The sequence below is a fragment of the Panthera onca genome, chromosome D3 (assembly GCF_046562875.1).
Source record: "Panthera onca isolate mPanOnc1 chromosome D3, mPanOnc1 haplotype 2, whole genome shotgun sequence".
In the NCBI taxonomy this organism is placed as follows: Eukaryota; Metazoa; Chordata; class Mammalia; order Carnivora; family Felidae; genus Panthera; species Panthera onca.
In genome coordinates this window covers 68,566,081-68,576,822 of record NC_138350.1, presented here as the reverse complement: position 1 = coordinate 68,576,822, position 10,742 = coordinate 68,566,081, and the positions used below count along the sequence as shown (strand labels likewise).

The window sequence follows — 10,742 nt, the reverse complement described above, 5'->3', positions numbered from 1 at the left end:
TTGGCATCCTCAGCCTGTAAAAATCTTCCTCTTGTCACTATTCACGTTCACAAACAAAACAAAACAAAAATGTGTCGCTCCCCAGCTCAAGATCCAGGTCTGGCTCTGAACCAGGCAGGAGAGCCTGGAGCCTGGTGGCCCCCCTGGGAAGATCATATTCCAGGTCCTTCTGACATAGACCCCAACCAAGCCTGGGTGGAGGTGTGGAGAAGGGGGAAATCAAAAAGACATTTTGAAAGATGAACTCAGTTGAGGACAGACTGGACGTCAGGAATGTGCTCCTGGAACCACATCTTCCCTTTCCGAAACAACTTTGAGCCAATCCCCATCTTTCTAGAACATGCGTGTCTCCTGGGATTCAAGCCCCTTAATGTTCCCATTCTGAGGTGGGGAACTGAGAGGCTCAGTTCCCAGGCCCCAACTCCCAGTCCCAGTAGCTGAGTTTCACTGCCAAATCCCCAGACAGACCGCGGGGTCTCTACTCTCTGGGACTGTATTTGAACTGAGCCTTTGTCCTCAGGTACATCCTCGCCCACTTCTTGCCATGGGGCTTTAGTTTGCTTGGGCTACCAACACAAAGTACCACAGCCCGGTGGCTTAAACAACAGACATTTATTTTCTCATAGTTCTGGAGGGTGCAAGTCCAAGATCAAGGTCAACAGTGTTGATTTCTTCTGAGGCATCTTTCCTTGGTTTGTAGATAGATGGCTGTCTTCTCCGTGTATCTTCGTGGGGTTTTCCCACTGTGTGTGCGGGTGTCCTAATCTCTTCACCTTATTAGGACATCAGGTATGTGAGGTTAGGGCTTACCCTGATGACCTCATTTTAACTCCATTATCTCTTTAAAGATCTTATCTCCAAATACAGTCCCATTCAGAGGTACTGGGGGTTAGGTTTCAACATATGAGTTTACAGTTCAGCCTATAGCATGTGGCAAAATCCTACTCAGACTTGAAGGCCCTCTCCAGTATGACTACTCTTCCCAGCCCATCCCTTCATCCCTGCAGGTCTTTCCCTGGGACAAAATTAATGCCTTCGTCTTCCCTTCAGCCACAGGTTGCCTCCAATTCCCCCAGCCCCAGCCCACAGCAGCATTTCTCATAGTTGTAATTGGTCATGGACCTATCTCTCCTCCCACACTGTGAGCGACTTCTACAAGCCACTCTTCAGCTCCTGGCTTTCCGTATGATATTAAACAGGTGATCTCTCCTCTTTGGGTTTCAGAGCTTCCAGAAAAGTAAGAAAAATGAGGCTCAGACTTGGCAAGGCTCTCACCAATGCCTGCTTTCTACATCACGGTGCCTGGCATACGGTGATCATAGAGAGTAGTGTTGCTGTTACTATGGTTACCTGACCTTTGTCCAAAGGTGGATCATGTAAGTATGAATGTCTGCAGAGGTACAAATGACACAGAGCTGAACCAGGACTGGGGACAAGGAAAAGTAACTCTGTCATGTGCCAGAGGGATCTCTTGAGGTGGGCGTCATCCCAGAGGAGGGGGTATATAATAATCGTTAGAATAAGAACAGCATGAAACTGGCCTCTCCATGTGTCACTTTCACTTAAGACAGGGTCAAGGTCACACCCTGCACAACTGACCTCTTGGAGAGGACTGTGGACTTTTAGCTGCTAATATATGTCTTTTCTGTGGGTGCTGGGAAGCAAAGTGGCACCAGGAGTCAGTGCTTGGAGAAACTGCCCAAGAAGCGAGTGGCCACGCGGCTGAGCCCAACCTGTCTTATGGCGTTGGCTCTGCTCTCCGCCCAACCACCACACAACTGGCCACCCTTGGGCCTTGCCTCTCCTCCTCGTGGCACCTAGTCATCAGACAGAACCCGCAGTATGTTCTGCAGACAGCAGATCCCTGCCTTTAGGAAAAACTCCTATCAAATTCACTGGGTTGGGCGGAAAGTACAAGGAATGTATGTAGCCGTCAAAATGAGAGGAACCAACAGCGGACACTCCAGAAGAAGAGTTCCTTCCTCTCTCCTGGGCTCACTTCATTCTCTGGGTGGACAACTCCTGTTAGTTCGCATTACCCTTCCTTCTAGAGGCAGTTGCCTCACCGCACGCTCATCCACCCCTGTGGTTCCAGTGGGGGCCGCCCATCATGGTTCCCTGTCCCTTTGACCACAGGGGTGAACATGTGACTCCAGTCGGGCATTCAGAGTTCTTTCCTGAGGATTTTCAAGCTGCAGTCAAGGGAAGAGGCTCAGCTCCATGAGAATAATGATAGTAACAGCAGCATTATCAACTCTAAATGCCAGCACCGTGCTGTGTTCTCTCTTTTAATTCATATGTCTCATGAAGTAGATTCGATTATTACCCCCTTTTAGAGATAATGAATCTAAGGCTCAGAGTGGTTAAACTGAGCCAAGGAAATGGCAGAGGAAAGATTTGAATCCAGGCAGTCTGTCTCCAGAGACAGCACCCTGGGGCACCTTACCCCACTGCTTCTCTCATACCTGCATTATGTTGACTGAAGCTTCTGGTAAATCACCCTATTCTGTTTGAAAGGGGGAAAAACACATGATTCCTGTGTTTGGGAACAGCTGATAAAAAACAAGGCCCCTTATAGTTAAAACCTCTTAGGGCATAACAGCCGAAGATGGGCTCCATCTGGTCTAAAATTCTTTCTCCATCTCCCTTAAAATTCCTGCTTCCTATGTGTATACCTTCCATGGACCAGGTTCTTGTGGCTTTTTGGAAAACTTTTTTTTTTTTTAATGTGTTCTTTATTTTTCAGAGAGCACAATTGGGGGAGGGGCAGAGAGACGGAGACAGGATCTGAAGCGGGCTCTGCGCTGACAGTAGTGAGCCCAATGTGGGGCTTGACGTCACGCACTGGGAGGTCATGACCTGAGCCAAAACTGGACACTCAACTGACTGAGCCACCCAGGTGCCCCAAGATAGTTCACATCTTAAGGGACATCCTTGAAAAGAGAGAATCCCAAACCTCCCAAAAGACAATGGAATTAATTCTTTACTAGGTATGCTTCTTTAAAAGAATCCTTTAGGGGCACCTGGGTGCCCCACTTGGTTAAGCATCTGACTCTTGATTTTGGCTCAGGTCATGATCTCTTGGTTTGTGAGATCGAGACCCGCATTGGGCCCTGTGCTGACACTGCTTGGGATTCTTCCTCTCTCCCTCCCTCTGCCCCTCTCTGGTGCATGTGCACACACGTTTTTTCTCTCTCCCTCTCTGTCTCAAAATAAGCATTTTAAAAATAAATAAACAAAAGAATCCTTTAAAAAATAGCTTATTTTTTTTTTAACATTTATTTATTTTTGAGACAGAGACAGAGCATGAACAGGGGAGGGGCAGGGAGAGAGGGAGACACAGAATCTGAAACAGGCTCCAGGCTCTGAGCAGTCAGCACAGAGCCTGACGCGGGGCTCGAACTCGCATACCGCGAGATAGTGACCTGAGCCGAAGTCGGACGCTTAACCGACTGAGCCACTCAGGCGCCCCCAAAAATAGCTTATTTAAAATAATCCTTACAGTGCACAAATAAAGAAATCTTTAGTAAAAAAAAAAAAAAAAAAAAAAAAAAAACTTCAGCTATCTGAACAGGTAACCTGAGTCCATTTGCCAGAAGTGCAATTTGGATCAATTATTCTTGTGAGGTTTGCATTTCTGTAGCTGAGACATGGCTAAAATTTTTAAGTGAAAGCTATAAGTAATTAAAAAAAAAAGCTATAAGGTATCTGTGTCTTTGATATGTTTGTGTGTATCTATGTAGATATATTATGTGCATGTGATACTTCTTTAAACAAGCTGTGTTTAACTGATTTAAAGAAAAAAAGTGCTTTTGTGAATTAAGTATTCCTAAAACACCCAGAAATACAGAAACTAACCCAATTGTTTTTTAGATTCATGGAATCTGGGATAATCTTTGATAAACAGAAGCTAGTTTCAATTTGTTGATTTAATAAAAGCAGACATGTCTTCAGAATTGCCAACATTAAGTATAACGCAAACAAGCCAAATAAACTCACGCTATCTCTATGTTACTGAATTTGTCAACAAAAACTATAATTTAAGATGATAGTTTTCTGTTAATGTCTAATCCAAGCATGATTGTTAAAAACAAGTAATTTAAGTAGATGCCAATAAGATAGAAGTACATACTAAGTTGAACTAAACAATGGATATTCGTTGACTATGTACATCATTTCCAAATAAGATAATATACTGAGACATTACTTGCTAAACATAAGCTTATTTACTTTTGGCTTCTTAATTTTTTACAGTGATATAAGATATTTGGATCCATTAATAAATATATCTTTTGCTGCCTTAAAATATTGTACTATAAAAAGTGCTTGTAAAGAATTTTATTTTTATAATTGTGTGTTTATGAATTTGCTAATCTACTACAAGATATTATTTGTTAGTTAACAAATGCCTTCTTTCCAGTTTTCACTAGAAAATAGAGGTTACTGATAGTTAAAATTTATAATCAATATACAAAAACAAAACTACCAAAACGAAGGGAAACAACTCTGTATTTCCATGGGAAGAGAATGGGGACGTGTTTTTCTATGAGCAGTATGCAAGGAATACAGGGTATATTTTTGTAGAGAGTAATTTTATCCTAAAAGAAAATGACTACTTGTTCCAGAATAAGAAAAGAAAAAGAATAAGACAAAGGCTAAATGGATATAGGAAGTTGCAGAAGATTTTCAGAAAAGAAATTTTATAGTGTAAGGTTAAAGCTGGTTAAAATTGAATTAATTTATTTCTAACGGTTTTTTTAAATGAGCTCAATAATGTGCTAATACAAAACTAATATCAAACTAGAGTTCAATCTTCTCTGTGTTAAAATCACAAAATTTCTTAGATTATTAGTCTTCTCTTAGTAAAAGATTACAAAGGGTTTTTGGGGTTTTTGTTTTGTTTTGTTTTGTTTTGTTTTTTTGGTTTTGGCCTTTAACGTATGCTGCCTAGGAAACAAAGTTTCTGAGCCCTATGAAAATACTCCCTGTGTTTCACATTGTCTTTTTCAGGTCTTTGATTACTTAAAAAAAAATAGTCTTTCAAAATTAAAAGAGCTAAGGCTTTTTTTTTATAACTATGTGACTTTCTGTGTTTGCCTTTAAAATCTTTTAACTGTCAGTTTGGTTGAATGGATAGCTAAGTGTTGTTTCACAGTGACTTCTGCTCTGATTTGATCAAGTGTTTCAAATATTTTGACATTTGTGACGAACTTTTCAAAATCAAATTCCGAATGAAATCTTCTTGTTTGACTTTGAACAGACTTGGGGATTTTTTGAGGGTCTCTGTACAACCTCAAAGATGGGCTCTCTCTCCTTATAAAAGGAGAAATATTAATTTATTTAGGCTTATTTGATACGTTACATTGCAAGGGGAACAAACATCGTCTAAAAAAGTAAAGTTAACCTCCTTGGATTGTATTTATGTGGGTATATGTTTTTAATATAAATAATTCACAAATTATATGAAATTCCTAAAAATCTTTATGTCCTGATAAAATGTTACTGGCCATAATTCCAGCTATTAAAATATCACAGAAATAATAAAATTTACTTGTCAATTGCATATATAAATATATATATATATATATATATTTATTTATTTTTTTTTTTTTGTAGTAAACTCTCACCAGATCTTTAACCACAGCCATTGTTAGTCTTTTGTCATTCACAGACAATTATTGTATTACTCTTCATTCTTCTCTGAAAGCATTTACGATCAACTACAGGCGAAAACGTGTCATCTTCAAAGAAATTCATGTATATGACCCTGACAAATACTCTGGAAAACTGATTGGTTCACTGCTAACCCCAAATCAAGCAAAACAAGAATTCATTATATGGGAACGAATGAACTCATAGAAGTGATTATAATTTTTATGACTTAATTTAAAACCCTGCTGGTTCTTTAATATTTTGTTTTCCAGAATTAAAGAACTCTCTTTTCTCCTTTTTGTTTCGCTATCTACAACATACAGCAATTGGGTAAAATATATTTTTTCAACTAAAGTTGAAACATTTATCTTTTTCTGTCTACCTGATCCCTCCAGAATTCAGAAACTATTCTCAAATATTCTTATTCTTCATGACAATGTATGTATTTATATAAGTTCGATAAGAATCTGATCTTCTTTGGGCATCCGGGAGGGGCAAGTCAGTCGGTTAAGCATCCAACTCTTAATTTTTGCTCAGGTCCTGATCTCACGGTTTGTGAGTTCGACCCCTGCATCAGGCTCCATGCTGACAGTGCAGAACTTGCTTGGGATTCTCTCTCTCCCTCTCTTTCTGCTGCTTCCAAACTCTCTCTCTCTCTCAAAATAAAAAAAAAATTAGTTAAAAAAAATATTTTAAAAGAATCTGGTCTTCTTGTAACAGGACACAATTGGACAAGTCCTTAGTTTGGCTTCTTAGCCTAACCAGACTTTTAAAGATGGAATCTGAGATTCCTAATTATGAGACAGTTTTGAAAAACTAAGTTTGACTTTAGGAACCAATAAAGCCCCTTGGATATTGCCAAAGCTTTGGCTGGAATGTCATATTTGAGAATATGCATAGAATCACTATTCTTACTACAGTTATATAAACGACCAAGCCAATTTTACTTTGACTTATTTGACAGACAAATTAGTTTCCTTATAATTATCTTTGATAAAAGGGGATGACTATAAAGAAATTATGTTTCAGTAGAAAACGATAGTGGACCCATTATTAGATTCTAGTCCTAGTCATGGTCTTTGAGGCGTTGTCATCTACTTGTAAACTCCAGAGAAACCACCACAACGGATCATATCAGGACAGCCTTCGTGCCTGTTGCTGTGTGGGCCACTCAAGGGAGTTCACCGGACCACCCAATGGCTTCATCAGCGACAGCTGAACTGCAAACCAGGGAAGTCCATCAGATTGAAACTGCCATTCCTATTCTATCATTTAACTATGCTTCTAACTCACATCTAGAAAGTTTCTCATCTGGCTGCTCTCCAAACTCGGAAGCTGCATTTCTAATTTTCTCCTGCTATTAACCTTTGTTTTTCTTCTGTTTCCATAGAAATGCCTCTTATTAAATTACCTGATGGCTCCATCATGTAGAGGCCTGAATTAGGTGAAAGCTTACCTGCAACAATGCCTCCTGAAATAAAACACCCTCATGTTCATCTGTCCCACGTAACACCTGTGATTGCTCATCCACCGTGGGGTGCCTGGGTAACTGGCTCAGAAAAAAAGTGAAACACCATCGCCCATTATCCCCCACAAAGGTAGATTGACTTACAAAGGTAAAACCTGAATGTGATTATAACTCATTTGATTGATTTAAGTGGTTAAATCTTGGGTCCCAGGAATCTCTGCTCTGGGGAATTTTTTAATCCTTGTCTATTACCATCCTTACAGTCTTCGTATTAACCTCTCAAGTGCATTGTATTCTCTCAAGGGTTTTACATGCCTTCTGGCAGCCACTCATACATCGACGACTATATCTTTCCATCAGGATTAGACAACCGAGGGATCCCAATGATCTGACCTTCCCGTGTCCATGATGACCAGCTGGCTGTTGATAACAGTGGTTACGTGACCCTGAGCTTGATGATTCAACTGGCAGAAACAGCAAACAGGAGATTCTTCCACTTGCCATCAACAAGGGGTAACCAAGAGTAACGCTGTACTTAGTTGATCATCTTCTCAGCCTACTGACCCAAAGGGAGGGAACTGTTAAAGTTAAATACAAAATAGGGAGCAGACTTGAAAATTCCCTGAGTGGAAGAAAACCTTTTAAGCCACACAAGCAAAACTTAATTTCGATGATTCTGCAAAATAACTGAAAGTGAACTTGGGCCACTTCTTGTAATTGCCAGATAATCATTAAAACAAAAACAAAAACAAAAAAAACAAACAAAAAACCCCTTATGTCCTCTTTATAAAAATGATGTGAGATAACTACTTTTAACTAATCCCTTGCAACCTGGGAACTCTCATGGTAATAACCAGTCACTGGAAATGTTAAAACAGCTTGCCCACTTTCACTGCATTAACCACCCTGTACGTCAGGCCCCTGAGCGCCATATCATCTTTGAATTCAAAAGCTCTCATTGGTGAACTGTTCTTAATATGCACAATAAACTCTTACTAAACACTGTTTATTTATTGGATGGGTTTCATTTATCTACTTCTGGATTTTTGACACCTGTCAGTCCCATTCATCCTCTCACTTGTACATCATTATTATGACCCTCAAATGGGTACCTCTGTCCCAGACCCCTCTCCAGCCTGATTCCACAATGGCCCTGCAGGCGGCTTCCCCCTGAATGTTCCATACTTCGAATTCAAAAGTCTCAAACAACACCTGGATAGTTGTTAGGAAAAAGATAACATTGGACCCATCCCTCATACCATACTCCAGAATAAATTCCAAATGGATGAGAGATCTGTACTTAAAAAGTCAACTCATGTGAGTATTGGAATCAAGACTCAATCTGCAAGATTAAAAATACATACCATTTCGTAGGAAAAAGCTGTACCAATAAAACTTCAGACACATTCTGGCTAAGCTGTTAAACTTAGATATAAAAAGTATATATATTTTTCACATGCAGGACAAAAAGAAATTCACACACAAGGAGAAAAATAAGACAGGTTTCAGATGTCTTTCCAGCAGCAATCATTGCCAGAACAAAGGAGAAATGTCCACAAGGAAAAGAGAGTATAATCCAAGTGGATTCTACCCAGCCAAGCTGGAATTGAAGTATAAAGGCAAGGTCTCACTTTTCAGACATGAAAGGACTCAGAAAATACAGCATCTAGGAGCCCTTTTGAAAAAACCTACTTGATGGCGAAATCTTGTGTACTGGATGTTGAATTGAAATAAAGAGGCCTGTTATTCTAAAGCCATAAAGCCGTGGAGATAGCCTGGTGAGGAGCATGGAGTCCACTTACATATAAAAGTACTATGAAACATCTGAGATAGTTATGATTGCAGAACGCAAATATTGAAAAGTCCGAGGAAATTAAAATAATAGAAACATCACTACTGGGAGGAGGGAGAAGACAATGCAGAGGATATATCTGTATTCATCTGTTATCTCTTCTAACGAGTAATCAACGAATCCTGTCTATACAGGAACTCACATTTAAAAAAAATTTTTTTAATGTTTATTTTTGAGAGAGAGAGAGAGAGAGCATGAACGGAGGAGGAGCAACGAGAGAGAGGGAGACACAGAATCTGAAGCAGGCTCCAGGTTCCGAGCTGTCAGCACAGAGTTCAACTCCATGAACCGTGAGATCACGACCTGAGCCAGAGTCAGATACTTGACCGACTGAGCCACCCAGTCACCCCTACAGAAACTCACATTTAAAGAAAAAAACCACAATGACTCCAACTTCTTAAACTCCCTTACACGTAGACTTCATCTTTCTCTAGATCTTTCTAGATCTTTCTCTAGATTGTTCGTTCTGTATTTGCATAGAGAGCTATCTGGAATAATGTCAACCAAATCTAATCATCAGTAATTTTAAGGGAGTAGAACTTTTGGTAATTTGTTGCTTTCTTCTTCATACTTTTCTGTACTTTAAAAAATGTTTTTATAATAAGATGAGTAGTTTCTATTAAAATAGTGACATACTTAAGGAAAATAAAGGGATGGACAAAGAGTTATTAAACAGATACACTCAAAAAGAAAGCAGGTAGATAGAGATGCTAACATCAGAGAAAATGGAATTTAAAGGCAAAAACATGCACCAAAATTATGAGAGACACTATAGTATGGTAAAAGGCACAGTCTGACAAAAAATATACCTATATATTTTGATATTCCCAACAGTATAATCACAAGACACATAAAACAAAAACTACTAAAAATACAAGAAAGACTTCATTTAAAGCATGCACACACATACTCACTTTCTATACCGAAATACTTTAATATATCTTCTTCTGAATCTGACAGATCAAGTAAAACAGAAATATTCAGACACGGAAGGTCTGAATATTATAACCAACAAGCTTGATTTAGTACATCCGTAGAACTCAGTGTCTTACTGATGAAAATTAAACATTACTTTATTCTGCCCTCGGAATCTTTGTAAAAACTGACCACATATTTGGCTCCAAAGAACATTTCCACCCAGTATAAAAAGTGGAGATTTACAAGGCACATTTCCTGAGCATAGGGCAATAAAATTAAAAATACATGAAAAAAGCATGCCTTCAAAATCTTAAGTACTTAGAATCCAAAACCGCCTCCTGAATAGCCTCCTGCATCAAAGGGATTCAAATTTAAAATTGCCCAGAAAATAATGACAAGGTGATCCATATAGATGGATGAATAATTGAGAGAAAGGAGGGAGGAGAGGAGGGAAGAAGAAAAGGACTTGGGGGTGGGGGAGAAGAAGAACTAACCCGGCTGAATAGGTTTGGCTTATTTGAAGGAGCCATCAGTTGACTGACAGTTAATAAAATCACACCATGAATCAGTAGGTCTAGACTCTTGGTATCATCCTGGCAAGTCATTTCTTCCTCTAACCTCCAATTTCTAACTCCAAAATGATAGATTCAATAATCTCTAGGGTTTCCCCTGCTCTATTTCATTTGGTTCATATAATAGCTTTTAAATATTCCAATCAGTTACCTATGTTTACATAGTGGGAGATTTGACACGAAAGTCCAATCTCTGCCTTTTTTCAAAAACCAGAGCGTTTGATGATGCCTCTGGCTCTGTGCTAAGGTCTGCCTGCTAAAAGGCCTAGTTCACCAGAGT

At 39.3% G+C, this 10,742-nt stretch overlaps 1 long non-coding RNA gene across 2 annotated transcripts; it reads left to right on the top strand.

Moving 5' to 3' along the window:
- Window positions 1–1,008: 1,008 nt before the first annotated feature.
- On the top strand, window positions 1,009–8,210 carry LOC132665062 (uncharacterized). 2 transcript variants are annotated; one of them, XR_014135895.1, is made up of 3 exons: window positions 1,009–1,476; window positions 7,043–7,250; window positions 7,481–8,210. It is a non-coding gene; the product is annotated as an uncharacterized LOC132665062 (long non-coding RNA). The 2 variants fall into 2 exon arrangements; XR_014135894.1 differs by having other exon boundaries at window positions 7,043–7,158; window positions 7,481–8,206.
- The last annotated feature ends 2,532 nt before the right edge of the window (window positions 8,211–10,742 follow it).